The sequence below is a fragment of the Hylobates moloch genome, unplaced genomic scaffold (assembly GCF_009828535.3).
Source record: "Hylobates moloch isolate HMO894 unplaced genomic scaffold, HMol_V3 SCAFFOLD_5, whole genome shotgun sequence".
Lineage (NCBI taxonomy): Eukaryota > Metazoa > Chordata > Mammalia > Primates > Hylobatidae > Hylobates > Hylobates moloch.
In genome coordinates, this window is record NW_026652280.1 from 142,564,760 (window position 1) to 142,581,360 (window position 16,601).

The 16,601-nt window shown below is 39.6% G+C and overlaps 1 long non-coding RNA gene across 3 annotated transcripts in view; it reads left to right on the forward strand.

The window, feature by feature from the left end:
* Positions 1-16,601, forward strand: part of LOC131383619 (uncharacterized) — a 339,813-nt gene that overhangs the window by 105,901 nt on the left and 217,311 nt on the right. Inside the window, exon 3 of one of the 3 annotated variants that reach the window (XR_009213778.1) lies at positions 9,142-9,308. The exons of the other annotated variants lie outside the window; for them this stretch is intronic. This is a non-coding gene — a long non-coding RNA (uncharacterized LOC131383619). Of the gene's footprint in view, positions 1-9,141; positions 9,309-16,601 lie in introns of those variants that run through there. 3 annotated transcript variants of the gene reach the window in all.

A 16,601-nucleotide genomic window follows, 5' to 3' on the forward strand; every position in this document is an offset into this window, starting at 1 on the left:
GTGGCAGCCACTGATACATAAAGGAAAACCGGAGATGATTATGTCTAAGGGTAATCAGGTCACGGAAGTGTGAAGGTAAGATAAATAAGGTAAATACAAAAATGAAAAAAGGCTTAAAAGAAGCAAAAGGGAGTTGGTGGCAAAGAGGCTACATAATAGAAGGGAGATCTAACGTTTGGAATATCATTAAGCAGTAAGCCACGAGAGACAGTCTATTGCAGCTGTGTGATTGCAGTATGTCTCGGTTGGTGTCCCAAGCCATGGGGGCAAAAGCTGAGTGACTTTAACTTCTCAGGAAGTGCAATAATCCTTTCAGAATACAGTGCCTGCAGCCCTACTGCCATCAGGCTATGAAATTTAGAAAATGAAATAGGGGAAGCATTTAGCTCTTCATATTTCCCAGGCACTAATGCCACCAACATGGCATCATAAGCAGCCACTTAGAAAACCTTCATTTACAGCCAACTTTTCAAACTGCTGGCGACCAGTGTGGCTTTGCAGACCTGGGATGCCATGGTTTGTGTCCTATTGGCAAGCAGTTGATGCGAACCCCTTGATAAAGATTGCATCAAAAATTGCATAAAAATCTGTGTTCTTCCCTATTATGTATTTCCATACAGATTTATTTTCTCTCTTTTAACATACATTCATACTTACATGCATAAATGTTACTATTTATACCACTTTATGTAAAAATAGGACAAAATTTTAATTCCTACCAGCATTTTTCTTCTTTGGAAATGCTTCATATTAAAAATATGTATATGTGCTTTGTGTCTGATCAATAAATATATGTAGGAGCCAGTTAATTAAAAATATATAAGATAATTGTTTTGGTTTCTGCATCACTACATAACATGCTTCTGAATTAGACTTCTTAACACGATGTCACACTTGTGTTAAGCAAACATTGCAAATAACTCTGTTGTGGCCGAAAGTCAGCATTCACACTTAAAGCATAGTAGAAAATTGTCATGCCCACCAGAGTGATCCTGCTCTTTAGATTAGCAGTAATCAGGAATATAGCTTAAGGTGGCGGAACAAATCACTGTGTGGGTTGAAAGTATTAGTGGACTGGTTAGCTGTGATACCCTCAAGAGTTGTGGGAAGTAGTTGCTCACTTCGCAGAAGGACTCCAGATGTTATAGAATTTGTTTCTGACTTTCTGAAATCCTGGATTGTACTCATTTATTCATTCGTTTGTTTATTTGTTCCAGGAACACTAAGTTCCTATTATGGATGAGTCCAGAACTGAGGTTACAGAGGTGGTCTCAAGAGGCACTGTATTAGTAAATGTCCTCCAGAAAAACAGAACCAATGGGATATATCTATCTATGTCTGTCTGTCTATCTATCTATCTATCTATCTATCTATCTATCTATCTATCTATCTCTATCATCCATCAAAAGTGATCGATTTGTTCGACTTATGGAATTGGCTCACTTAATCGTGGAGGCCAAGAATTCCCGCTATCTGCCATCTGCAAGCTGGAGAACAAGGTAAACCAATGATGTAAGTCCTGGTCCAAGTCCAGAGGCCCAAGAACCAGGAGCATAGATGCTGAGCGTAGAAGGGGGATGTCTGAGCCCAAATGGGAAACAAATTTGTCTTCCCTCTGCCTTTTTGTTCTGTCAGGGCCCTCAGTGGTCTAGATGATGCCTGACCACATTGGTGAGGGCAGATCTTCTTTATTTAGTCCACTGATTCAAATGCTCATCTATCCCAGAAACACCCTCACAGAGATACCCAGAAATTATGTTTTAACAACCACCTGGGCATTCCTTAGCCCAGTCAAGTTGACCCATAAAATTAACCATCATAGGTGCACAGGCTAATGGGGAGAACTAGTGCATATAAACAGATAGTTAAAAAGGTCCTAGATGATATGACACAAGTGCTAAGAAACACACAGAAAAGAAAAGTCAGGGAACAGCTTCCCAGAGACAAGTATAGATGGAAAAGTCTACTTTTCTATGCAGATAGAATAGATGAGAAAGGGCATTTTAGACAGCACAATTCTTCCACAAATGGTCTAAGAGACACAAAGAGCTACTGTGTTGGGAAACAGAGGGAAGGCCAGAATGGCTTATGTTCCAGGTACAGGGCATGGAGTGGCGGGAGATGACAGGATGGCATGTGAAGCCCAATGCATAAGGGCCTTGTCTGCCATGGGAAGAGAGTTGCCCCTATGGGAAATGGGAAGCCCGTAGAGGTGTTTAAGCAAAGATACAGTCTGGCGGGGTTGTTTGGGGGTGACAGCACTTTGGTATATGATAGAAAATAGGTAGGACTGGGGAAATGAGGGGCCATTACACAGTGTATAGATCCACTGTTCAGGTTGAAGCTTAATGCACCAACTGTGGCTAGTGTGGAGAGAACACACCAAAACAGTCGTACTTTGTATAGCAAATGCTCTTGGCAGCAAGTCACAGAACACTGGTTTAAGCAATATTGAAACTTATGTAACAAGAAGTGATGGCTCTGTGTGGGCTATGCCAGGATTCCAGCTCCACTTGTCAGCCAATCTCTTAGCTATGCCTCTTCATGTGTTGGCTGCCTCCTCGGGCTGATAGTGATATGGCTGTAGCAGTTCTGGCAGTCCCATCTAGACATACAATGTCCAGAGGAAGAAGGACCACCTCTTTTTTTTTAATATCTCTTTCTTAGGAGTGAGGAATCCTTTCCTAGAAATTTTCAGCATGCCTCCTATCATTGGCCATATTAGGTCAAATGACCATTTCTAAACACTTGATATTATTTTACAACAAACTATGGGGAATTAACTACTGTGTGTGTTCTGCCTTCCTCTAAGTATCTTCTCTTTTGATCTTGCATTTCCTCCCACTGAAAAGATAACTTCTAGCTAGTTCTGTAATAGGCAATGGACTCTTCCACACTATCCAGTGTACAAATACTGCTACATTGCTCTATCAATGTAGGCGTATCCATGAAGATTGGGGGGATGTCTTCTACACTCACTGTTCATGACTCCCTTCCCTTTCTTTATGTTGTTGGATGGAAATCCTGGGGTTTACACAGATCCATAAGATATGAGGAGGACCTCATCCCCAGTCTGCGGTGCCTCACTCTTGTTGTCCTTGCCCAGGCCTATAAAGTCTTCTCAGATGTGATTTGAGATTCCCACAACCCTCTCAGAATCTGCGCATCTCATCCCATTTACAGGCCCTAGGGATTCAAGTTCTTCCCAGTATAGATCCTGGCCTTTCTATACAAACCCAGATAAATTCAGCTTAATTGTCTCAGTGGGTGTGCATAGGCTTGATTAGTGATTGTCTGCCTGGGTTCGTTTCTACCTAGCAACTTCCCTCCAGATCTTGAAGACCCAAATGCCTGCCTGGTCACCTCGGCATGGGAGACAGAAGATGTGCAGTTGGAGAGTTTATTCAGTTCTTCCTGATGAGTGCATCGCCAGCCAAGTAATCGAATCAGTGACTCATTGTCCATTCTATAGGATCGAGTGTTCTTTAATGTCCTGATACACAGTGCATCAGTGCACTGAAAGAGGAAGCAGCTATGCTGGGCTGGCCTGAGTCTTAATTGGTCTCTTAGAGGAAGTCTGGCTTTGGGGGTTCCCCAGTCCCACAGATCCAATGTTCTCTTCTTCTATTACCCTTGTTCCTGAAGCCCCAAGACACCACCATTTCTTGAGTTTACTGCCTGGAGGTGCTTCAGAGGGGAAACGATCAGATTGATCAATTCACACCGAGTAAGGAAAACTAACAATCCTGATTAAGATGGTGTTCACATCAGAGCTATTTGAAATTTTAAAAAGATGCCTTCCAACTCAGATAGACCAACTTCTAATGGTGGAATTTCAGGCAATATAGAGGAATATATCTATTGGCAGAGTTGCAGGTGTGACTTCTTAAATTATTGTGTGTTGTAATAGAATCTTCTATAGACATTTATTGTAGAATATTATATTTTAATTGTCTGCTGAAGGGGACTTTTTTCCCCATAAAACTGTGACTTTCTTGAGGCCAAGACCATGCCTCATTTATTATCCTGTCTTCAGCCTCTAGCACAATTCCTATCACAAGGCAGTTTAATGTTTTTTGATGGTTGCTTAAAGCATCTCTTTGCAATTAAGCTGTTACATGGTTCTGGGGGAATCAAGGAGAAAATTAAGAAATCACTTTCTCTTCTTCTGTCCACTAAATAATCCATACTTCCCTAATTTTCACTGCATTTATATTTTGTAAATCTCTGTTGCACAGTTGGGAACTTTTTGATTGCCCCACAATTCCCTTAAAATGAAATGTCCCCTTCTAAGCCTTGTTATCTGGATGTTTTTGTGACCAGTTAAGAAGTTCCCATATTTGAAGTATTAAGTGTGAAGTATGAAGACCTAACTTGCCTTTACCTCCTTTGGATGTTCATATGTGTTTCATAGATATTTCATCCCAGGTGAAATTTCTCTGATTTTCCCATTAAAAACTCCTATTTCAGTCTGAGCCTGGGGCTTAAGTTTAACTTTTGAGAGGCTCATTCCCTTTGAGCTGGAATATGATTGTAAATACATGCAGGGGCTGTAGATAATTCTCACTCATTCTTTAGCAGAGGTGGCACTATTGCAAGGTGAACTAGCAATAAGGCCTCACACACTGAAATGCTCTCCTGGCCTAGCTAAAAAAAGGTATCACAGTTGATCATTTTATGTTATAATGAATAGCCGTTATGTTGTCTTCCCAGTATCTTTTTCCTTCAGCAATTGTCCTTTCCAACCTGTTGAAGATGTTGGCTATAAGCAGGTGTCTCCCCTGCCATGATGGCAGGCATGTGACTCAATCTGGCCAACTAGGGCACCCCCTCTCTGCTCTTGTGATTGTTCATAAATGGTCACATGACTCAAATTTAGCTCATTAGAGGCATCTTCAGGAGTTCTGCAGAATTTGTTAGTAAAGAAGCCCTGACTTCTCTCTGTCATAACTAAATCTAACATATGTTTTGAGTTGAGTTGTTGGGGATTATTTTTGCCATAATGCGCAAAGAGAAAGCAGAACCAAGAGATAAATGAAGGAAGGGAGGGAGGAAGGGGGAGAGAGAGAAGGAGCACCGATGCAATGTTTGAAGACCTGGATCTACCCATATCTGATAATTTGATAAATTCTCTGTGATTCAGTTTAAGCTAATTTGAGTTAGGTTTCTGTACGTGACATCAAAAAAGATTCCGGGTAAACAAACATGTTCCCAGTTTATTTACACAAGTACAAATTATATGAGCTTTACAAGATAAAGATGTATATATTTTTAGCCATTTTAAAATTGCATTTTGAAACCTGTCATCTGAATCCATTGAACTGGGTATTATCAAATATTAACTTTGAACACACTAAAAAAAAAAAACTAGTACATGCTTTGTTAACATGACATTACTTCACTATAAGAGCAATTTCTACAGCCTACACTTACATGAATGGGCAACTGATTAGGATCCTGTGACTTCTAGGGAATTCAACGAAATAACTAGCTGTTAGTAACTAATTTTACATGTATCTGAGAAAGATGGGGAAAGTAAACAAACTGGTTGTGGACTAAAGATAAGATTATACTCAGCATAAAAATAGAGAGACTATGACAAGAGCAGAAATTTTGAGTCAAGTTATATGGAAAACAAAGTAGCTGATTTCCTTAGGTATGTATCGGCATTGGTAGCCTTAGGATCACTCCTATTCTTCAGGTTACAGCTTGGATACTACTTCCTCTGAGAAATTCTTCATCATGGCACTCAGTACTTCCTTCTCAGCTAGCCGTTACTATACCAAATTTGAGTTGCGGGTTTACTTTCTGGTTCCCCAAACAGACAATGAGCAAGGACTGTCTTGTTCATTGCCACGTCTCTCTTATTTAGCTCAGTGCTCTGTATCTGGCCCATTCACAAGGCATACTGAGCAAAGGGACATGTCTGTCAGTGATGTCTCAAGGTTGGCTGCGCAGAGGACCCGTGTTGTGGGAGCTTTCCCCTCTGGGTCCAAACCTGGAGGATACTGTTCTTTCTTGACCACCCACCATCCCCTTTAGGTTGATTATTATGCTATGTTATATTATGTTTAATACTTAGGTGCCTCCGACAGAGTCCAAGGCTCAGCAGAAACGTGATCATGCAGTGGAAACTGCATGCAGATTTATCTGACCTTGGTTTCTCTCCTGCCTACATTCTATACATGTAAAACTGCTAATAATGTACTGTTAGACTTGGTTTCCAGGGCAGAAGAGGAAAAAAAAAGTATTCTGAATTTACCAAGAATGGTTTTAGGTATTTCAGGCTTGATGTCATTTAGTCCTCGTAATTACTTTAAGAATATTATTTCATTTTATAGATGACCAAATTAGACAGAAGGCAACTTCCTCTAAAATAGCTTGTAGTGAGGCCAAATTTGAATCCAGATCTGCCTAATTTTCCAAATCTAGGCCTTTTGCACAATACTATTTAGAAGGATAATTTCAACCTAGGATATTCAAACCAAGTTTTGAATAAATCAATTTATTTATAATTATATATTCCTTGACAAAAAAGCAATGTATTATAAAGTGAATTCAATTACACTCGTCTTTCAGTTGTCAGCAATTAAAAAAAAGAACTGTGGGGAGAGCAGATTACCAGCAAATTTTATATGGATAAAACTCATAAATAATATGTGAGTAACTAAAAGTTGCCATCAGACTGTATCCTTGGCTATAAAAAGAGACTGGTTATAAGTGAGGTGTGATGAGTACCATGTTAGGTCAATTTACTCCTCCAGAGTTTATGACAAATAATTATTTAGCAGATGGAATTTACTGTAGGAAATTTCATTTACTCAACTTCCTCTTTACTTACTCAATTTCTTCCTAAGATTGAGTCTACTTAAGAATAACTTCTGGGATACTATTTGGAAGAGAAACACAGACTTACTTTATTCCAGAGGGAAAACAAAAGATTGTCTAAACATCAGCTTAATCCATAGACTGTAGTAGGGGTAGTATGTCTGTTCTCCATGAGGAAGTCTGGGGAGAGCAGAATAAATACTCTGTGTGGAAAATCCAGAAGGGACCTCTGTCGTGGAGTCAAAATTATGAAGTGTTCTCAGGAAACATGTATTTTATCCTGGGCTGAGGCCAGCTGGGGTTGGAAAGGCGGTCTCCAATGATTTGACATTTCCCTGATACCTCCTGGAGGAAATACTCAGGTTCCTAGAGGGGAGCGTGTTCTGGGCTGACAGCTCATGTCTATTTTCAAGGCACCATTACCTATGGCAGGTGATGAAATACTCTGTAAGTTTTGACATTGTGAAACGTGGAATAATTCAAAAGGGTCTTGCCCTCATAGGCTGAGAAGGCTGTACTCCCTGTGAGTCTTTACAGGCCTCTACTTCATGTATACACATGTATAGACATAGAAAACCATGCACATGCATGTACACATGCTCTCACACACACAGACACACTGCTGATATTTTAACTTTGTACTTTTCAAAAAGGCTTTTATTTTGGTGCTTTGTAATAGAGATAAAATTTTGAAAATACTATGCTATGTATTTTATTATCCCTTAAATCTTATTCTCTTGAAACTTTTTACCTCTAAGGCTGAGCATGAATCATATGACGTCTGGGAAGGTGTGGGCTGGGGGATGCACCACCCAGGGCAAAGAAATCCAAACTATTGTTGCTATGGATGGAATGTTTGTGTTCCTCCAAAATTCATTCTATTGAAACTCCGATCCCCAGTGTGATGCCCTTTGGAGATGGGGTTTTTGGAAGGTAATTAGGACATGAGGGTGGAATCCTCATGAAAGGATTAGTGCCCTCCTAGGGAGAGCTGGAAAGGAGCCTCCTTCCATTCTATTTCTCTGTCATTGCCATGTAAGTTACAATGAGAAGAGAGCCATCTGCAAACCCCAGGAAGAGGCCCTCACTAGGAATTGAAACGCTGGCACTTTGATCTTGGACTTTACAGCCTCCAGAACCATGAGAAACATGTTTGTTGTCTAAGCCACCCAATGTATGGTAATTTCTTATGCCAGCCTGAGCTGATTAAGACAATGAAAGGGAAGCCCTAGTTACGAAGGAAGAGAAAATAGAAAGATTGTGCCTTCAGTCATGTGCAATGGTAGAAAGAGAAAAGGAAGATGTAAGGAAATGACATGTTCTGAGCTCTAATCTAGAAAAAAATTGGGGAGGTTACCAAATGGAGGTCACAGACCTCAATGCAGCTTCAAGTTTGAGTAGTGAGACCCAATTTTGAATCATTCACCAAGGGAGATGGCCTGGTTCTCCAAGAACTTCACTAATTACAGCTGTTCATTTCAAAGGTGAACACAGTAGGATGTCCAACTAGGGCACCTTCAAAGCCTAGACCAGTCAGCCTAATATAGACAACTGCCTAGGTACCAGCATGAGACCAAGGGCCTCTCCATCCCCAATCATGAAGACTAACTTATCCCCTGCACTCAAACATCATTTGGTGAAAGAATAGGAGAAAGGAGAACAGTTCCATTAGGGAGTGAACTTTGAGTTGACTAAAAAATTATCTCAAAGAGGCTATGTAACCCAGAGGAGCTGAAACATCATTAATAGGCAAATTTAAAGTTAAAGCCTGTTGCTCCCCACCCTTTACTCCCATCAGCCACCCAGCAGGGTGGAAGCTTGTGAGAAAGATTTTATCACTTGTAGAAAATGAAGAAGCTCCCCTTTCTCTGCACATCTGGTGTGTTAATTGTGACCCTACCAACATAAGTAATACCTGCAGCACAGTTTTGGAATCCCTGCTGGGACAAATGTCATTTTCTGGGTCTGTCATTTTCTGGGCCCAGGAAAAGCATCGCTAGGTGAAACTTATTAATGTAACTGGAAGTCTTGCTTCTTTAACTTCAACAGCCTTCCCTGTTTGGTTGGTGCTTGTTCAAAGAATGAAAAATGCCTTTTGGCCTATGTTTCCCTGTGCAGCTAAAGATCCTAATTGTGCCATTACAAGCTGATACATAAATCTGTGCCAAGTTTCTCATAATATTGTATCTGCAAATAAGATCTTGAAGGTATTGTTCTCCCTTTCACCTGATGACAGAACAGAATGCTTCATTTAAAAATGGCAAAGGATGATTGAGTTCAATTCAGTCTGATATTTGGGTTTGTATATTTTAGGGCAAATGAACTCAGAAGACAGAACAGTTCGAATGCATCAGGAAAACGGGCTGAAACATCTGGAAAAATCCCTTTGAGATTGAAAGCGTATGATGCACAACAAAGCCAACAACAAAGTCTCAATCTTAGTGCTTTTACTATTTCTTGATTGCAGTGAAGCAGAGTTGCCAGCCATCTATGGATCCTAACTAAATTGGTCCTTGTAATACTCGGTATTATTTGCCAAGATATTGAAAAACCTCTAAACATTGAGAACATAAGATGCTAAATATCTAATATACTCTTTACAAATTTAAGGGAGTCAGAAAAAAAGTAATTGAAGCATCCAGAAGAATTGGATTAGGAGTTAGTAGATTTCACCCAAATCTCACTTTTATTTGTGGCTTTTTTTTTCCTGACAGAATATTTACTAGAGTTAATAAGAAGCCTTTGTATTTGTTAGCATATTTATTCCAAGTAGCTCAAAGGCTCCACAGACATTCTTTTATTATTTCTTACAATATCTCTGTAAGGTTTTTGGCAACAGGATAGGTATTATCCTTGTTAAACCTGGTACAGAAAAAGTATCTATTTTCAAATGTAATTTACAAAGAGCACCTCTTAGACGGAAATCTAAATTGCTGTTAAGAAATTCTCTCTCGGGAATGTTTTTCTCCTCTTTCCTCTTTAAAGTACGAAGCTGTCAATTCTGTCATTAGTCATTGCAGTAACTTTTTCCCATTCAGACCAAGGTCAAAAGTCTCCCGCTGTTAGTCTATCCATGAAAGTGCTTGAACATACACAGCCACATGTCATGCATATTTATGTTGCACAGGTATTAGAGTAAACATAAGAGGGATGAATTATTAAGGGGAAAGTAGGACTGATGAAATGCTGTTAGTTTTGATAGTTGACTGATTTGTTGTTTTATGGGCTTACATGAAGCTGTTGAATGCAAAGGAAATAAAATTGATCTTGCTGTTGAGCTAACTCCTCAAGAATGGTAAGTCTTAGGGGTTGAGAATGGGGAAAATGATAAATACGTATTGCTATAGTTTGAATGTGTCCCCTAAAGTTCATGTATTGAAAACTTAATCCCCAGTGCAACACTGTTGAGAGGTGAGACTTTTAAGAGATGATTAAGTCATGAGGGTTCTGCCCTCATGAATGGATTAATGCCACTTTTGTGAGAGTGGGTTAGTTATGGCAGGAGTGGGTTTCTCATAAAAGGATGTTTGGCCTCCTCCCCCTCCCTACCCTCTTGCCTTTACACCTTCCACCATACGAGGAAGCAGCAAGAAGGTCTGTACCAGATGTGAGCCCCCAAACCTTAGACTTCCAAGCCTCCAGAACCGTAAGAAATAAATCTCTGCTTTTTGTAAATTCCCCAGTCTCAGGTATTCTGTTATAGTAGCACAAAACAGACCAAGACATGCATATATACATATGTACACACAGAAAAAGAAATAACCAATTGTGTATGTGTGTGTATATATGAATTTGAAATGTTCATTTCATAGGTGAACCTAGTAGGATGTCTGGCCAGGGCACCCTCAAAGCCTAAACCAGTTAACCTATCATGTACACCTGCCTAGGTACCAGCATGAGACACATGGCCTCTCCATGCTCACGTCATGAGGACTGTACACACTCAAATATATATACACACACACACACACACGTGAGTTATTTCAAGAAATGCACAAAAACTTCTACTTCTTATTTATCAGGGTGTGTAGGCCCCTTGAACGATGCCATGTGGCGGCTTCCATCAGCCCTTGGTTCTCTTGTCCATCTTTAGTTGCATTGGACTTTTTAAACTCAGGAATTAGTATCTATTTCCAAAGCCAATTTACACTCAATTATCAGAGCCTCTGTCTGGAATGAAGGTCTGTTTTCAGATCTTTGGCTCTGACATAGATAGTGGAATATTATTGCAACCCTCAGGTGGGTTTTTAGAGACAATTCTTCTTCCATGTGAAATAAGCCCAATTGTCTGGTGTTTAAGGGGCATCATGCTTTACAAAGCCTGAAGTCAATTCTTTATTGGAGACTAAGATTGTGGTAAACAAGCCCCAGAAGGTTTCAAGGGAAAATGCGTCCAGTCTATTTATCTGCTAAACCTATTCTGCCTTTTTTTGTTGGGACTCCTCTCTGATTTCTTCAGGTTGGCTGAGCAAGGAGACTGCTGAGTGCTCCAGTCTCCTGTAGCAGTTTGTTTTAATTGATGCAAAGGAATGCAGAGCTGTAAAGAGTACAGCTAGAGGTGTTTTTCCCTGTTCCTTTTTGAAAGAGTTCTGTGGACGATGTGCTGCAATGAAATTGTGGGCTGGGAAGATGTGGGGATGAGAAGGCTAGATGACAAAGAGTCAGTTGAAAGGCAGGGTCTGGAATATATCTGGAGATCTGAATTTTGTGCTGAGGACGAGAAGGCCGGATTCCAATTTCCAGGGCTGCTAGAGTCCTGTTTGTGATGTTATCTCTTGGTTATTTGTTTTTCTGTGGTTGAAGAGGTTGAAAGTTATCAAAAAGGGAAACAAAAATGTCAAACTAAAACATGCCACCAAACGTCTTGATGTAAAAAAAATCTTTACTCTTCATTTTGCACAAGGGGAATAAAAATCCTCTCTTTAAAAGAATTGTTATTGTCTGAAAAGAGCAGAGAGGGCCTCCCACTATGCTCTTTAGGTAAATGACAATGACAACCAGTAACTAATTGCCTGATGTGTTTTGATTATTGTGATTATTTTTCGTACTTCCTGACCTAAGACATCCAGCGTGGTAGAACTATGTACCCATCAAATAGCCACATTTTACAAAGTTACATTTAAATAGAAGATTGTTACATTGACCAGGTAGTGCTTATCATTTAAAAAATAATTATTTCTTCCCTATTACTTATAACAACTACTCTAAAACTCAAAAATGAAATCTACTTCCTCACTTCAATTTTCTCTCCTCCATCAGGTCTGCGTGCACTGGGGGACTTCCGGTGACTGCTGGGATGCTGGCATTGGTCTTTTCTTTCCCTGGGGGCAAAAACTGACCTTGGATTTTTTATCTTTTAGGGGAAAATATCACACCTTTTACAAATAACCAGGTTTTCTTTTCTTTCTTCTGATTTGGTTTATTTTGTGTTATCAAACAGTCTTGGGCTGGCTTAAAAGTCATTTATCTGTCCATTTACATGTTTATATACTTAAGTATATATCTAATAATTCATGTAATATTTCGATGCCTCACATGTGCTACATATTGTGCAAGGTGTCTGGGATGGCGAATTGACTAAAGCAGATGCTGCATGTACTTTCACAGAACTTTAGGTCTATCATGTTTCATTAAGTTGAGGAGAAAATTATACTATTTATTGTATAGAGGGTTGTTCTTATTTCCATAAAAAATGATAAGAATTTTTTTGCCAAAGATAGCTGGTACAAGGAGCTTAGCTTTGGATTCATTAATCTCAACAGTAATCTACCAATTACTTTGTTCAGTTCTTCACTGTGTGATAGGCTTTTAGAGATATTAGATCAATTCTGAAAGGTAGGAAAAAAAAGGAAATCATGGCATATTTGGATTTTCAGAAGTTATATGGAAGGCTAGGAATTAATATGGTATATTGATTTCTCAGTAATTTTACCTGATTAGTAAAGAGTATCAATCATTTTATTATATATGTTCTCTTAGAGCTGGATAGCAAAAAACATCTTAGACCTGGATAGGAAAGTACCACCTTAGATCTGACTAGGAGAGTGTTATCTTAGACTGAATAGGACAATTCATAAACATTGAGGGAAAATTAAGTGTTGTTAATTAAAATGCACACTGATGCATTTTAATATTGGACTTCCTCAAACACATTTGAATCTCCCATATCAAATCAGAGCCAAGCAGAGGGCTCTGGTCTCGGTGGTAGCCTTAGCTTCTTATGTGTGAGATTTGGTAAGTACAAGTTGACTTAGGTCTGTGGTTTTACCAACTGCAAATTTTCTCTTGGAATCTGAACTGTAGACAAGAGGAAGGTTCCACTGCCAAGAGAGTGGGGAGTAAAACGAGGCCAATTTTTGACCTCTCATTTTAAAGCCACTCACCTCTGTTTTATTGCTTTTTCAACACTGCGTGAAAGCAGGAAGCTTTCAAAGTCCAGGTGAAGCAAGAGAATGCTACTTTTCCAGGGACTAGGGTAGCTTTAATTAAAATTGGGTTTTATTTTGGAATGAATTGCTTTGAATTTGAAGCAAAAAGAAGTGAAAGAGGAAGAGAGAAAAGTAGAGCAATTGATGGTCTCCCTAATGGCAAAAAGATCAATTAATTTACAATGAGAAAAAAAAAAGAACTGTATTACAGATTTACAAAATGTTCATTATCTATGGACTTTGGATATGACCCATCATCAGCCTAATATCCAAGGCAGAGATCTGACAGTTCCAACCCTGAATTACGGGACCAGTTGATAAATTAAAAATCATTTTAAAATTTAATATTAAAATTGATAATTGCTCTGTGGGAAATAGATTTTTCTGAACTTACACCCTTTTCCTGCACTGCTGAGCAAATGCAAAGCGATAAACTGCCCATTTGTCACAATGATAGATAGACAAATCCTACTTTTACCCTTGTTCCTCAGTACTCATACATTTCAATTAAGGAGAATAAGTGCTACCATTTGTAATATGTATTCATATTGTCTTATCTAGTTTTTTAGGGTTCAAAGAATTCTCCTTAGAAATAGAAAAAATGTTCCCCAACACACTCCATATAACTATTGCGTTGTATTATTCAACCCTTCAAGGAACATGGCAGGGAGGCTAGAGAGTTATTGGCTATTAATAGTATCTTAAAGATGTGACATATAAAGTAGTATCTGGAAATAATTGCCAATCGTCTAAATTGATGGAACAGTTAGTTCCATCATGTTAGTCCTGCTGAATTCTCCTCTACCTTGCTAATGTTGATTTACACTTTAAGTTGTTAGTGCAATTGTCACTTGAGGTATATTAGATTACTTTTTGCTGTTATTCACTTACTCCCTTTGCTATGGAACTTTGCAGAGAACTAGAGTAGGTGGGGTATACTTCCCATCTCACTGATGTTAGGCTTGGTTATATGACTTGCTTGAAGCCATTGAAATATTAGGGGATATGATGTGAGTAAAGACCTTAAATGTGCTTGTGAAATGGTATTTGACTACTTGGTCTCCTCTGCTCATTATGAGGAGGGCAAATCCTAGGTATTTGTTGCTCCTTCACCCTGGGCCCCAGAATGAGATACGCAGAGTGAGCATGCACCTGACCTGAAACCTGTAGCCAAGTACAACCAAGCCAGAGTCCAAAGCAGAACTTCCCCCAACAGCCCACAGACCTGTGAAGGAAATAAGAAATGCTCGCTGTTGAAAGGTACTATGTTTTGGGATTGTTTAGGGCTGGTTTATTATGGAGTATTAATTGCAGCGATAGCTTCCTAACATATCATTCCCTAAGGAAAACTTCTCTTCGCCTCAAGACTATGACTCACTATAAGCATTTATTACAATGATAACAAATCTATATCTTGCTCACCACTGTATCTCCAGTGCATGGTGTATAGTAAATTCTTAAGTGTGTGTTGAATAAATAAATGAAGAGCTTCTCAGGTCTGCTTTCTATGTCACACCATGTCCAACTGTCTTGGCTCAGTTGTGTGGCCATAGATAACATCCTTAGTAAGCCATATTGAAAAATATGTGACTTTGTTTTCAGCTGTGTCTATTCTCAAGTGCTTTACAGTCCTAAAAAGGAGATAACACAGATGAATCAGTGCTGCAAAAAATAAGTGTTTGGAGAGCACAAAGTTTGGGAACTGAACTCAGGCTGACAATGACGTCATTAGGGGATGGGAAATTTAGAATATCTCAATAGACATCCAGGGCAAGAAATATTTGAGCCATTTTAGAGATGTTGATGCCAAACTTTGAAGTTAATGGCAATAGTTAAGCATTTGTGCTGAGTACTTTATCTATTATCTTATTTGAGATAGATGTTTTTATTATCTCCATTTTAAAAATGTGGAAAGTGAGGTTCAGAGAAAGCAAGTAATTTGCCTGAGTTCACAGAGCTAGCAAGTGGTGAAGACAGGGCTTATATCCTGGCCTGCTTGACTTCAATGACAGCTTGTAACACTAACCAAAAAATACCAACATTATAGTCACTGAGTCCTGAGCCCCTGGACCCAGGGCACTGTCTCCCTAGATTTCTGATTTTATTTTCCTGGGTTTGACCATTGTCTCCTATACTCTTCCTTCCCTTTTCCTGAAACAAATCCATTCATAACTATAGTTGTGGGCAGGGAAGGAGGTGTTCTTTCTCTGTGCTATAGAGAAGAGAGAGTATGCAGGAAGGGGGCCACTAATTAGCTGGTCCCAGCCCTTCACTAAGCTAGCATGGTTTCTTTATTTTTAGGGCTTCAAGGCAAGGGCCAGGCTGGGCAAAGAACAATGAGTAAGTCATGGAGGTGATGCTTTTAATGATACATCCGCTAATGAAATGGCACTCCATGGGTTCACTTATTAGTAACTTAGCTCAAACAGCCATGTCCTACTGTCAGCTTGCCATTGATGACCCAGTGTGACCTCAGAATTGTCAGCTCCACCTGCAAAAGAGCAAATGTAGCAGAAAATACAGAAGCAGCAGCGTAATTTGGAGTGGGAAGATTAGCAACAACAGGGAAAACTCTCAAATCTCTATATTTCCAGTTTGGTGTGAAATGATGCCAGAAGTGTAGCTATTTGAAGAACAGGCTAACCTTGCGGTATTTTGGTTTGCATCTGATTTGTAAACAATAGGATGACTTGATTGAATGTTTTCAGAGGCTGGATGACAGTGTTGGTTCTGGAGGAGTGACTAGCACAACTCCATTCTCAACTAATTATATAGCGTAGATCTACTTTATGTTTTCCAGGGCATCTGGGATTTTTAACTTTACGTTCAGAAAATGATTTATGGGGAAAACACTTCTGTACAGATCTTGTTTGATGATTGGAGGTTCATAAGTGATATATGGAAGTGAAAGTTTATGATACTTCCCACTTGTATAACCTCATTTATTCAAATAACTCAATGCCTTTTTTTTTTTTTTTTTTTTTTTGAGACGGAGTCTCGCTCTGTCGCCCAGGCTGGAGTGCAGTGGCGCAATCTCGGCTCACTGCAAGCTTCGCCTCCCGGGTTCACGCCATTCTCCTGCCTCAGCCTCTCCGAGTAGCTGGGACTACAGGCGCCTGCCACCACGCCCGGCTAATTTTTTGTATTTTTAGTAGAGACGGGGTTTCACGGTGGTCTCGATCTCCTGACCTTGTGATCCGCCCACCTCGGCCTCCCAAAGTGCTGGGATTACAAGCGTGAGCCACCGCACCCGGCCCAACTCAATGCCTTTTACATCAATGATTGAATTAAATCACTTAATATACCTCTGTCAAATGTGAGGTGTGTATTTACTCATTTTGTAGT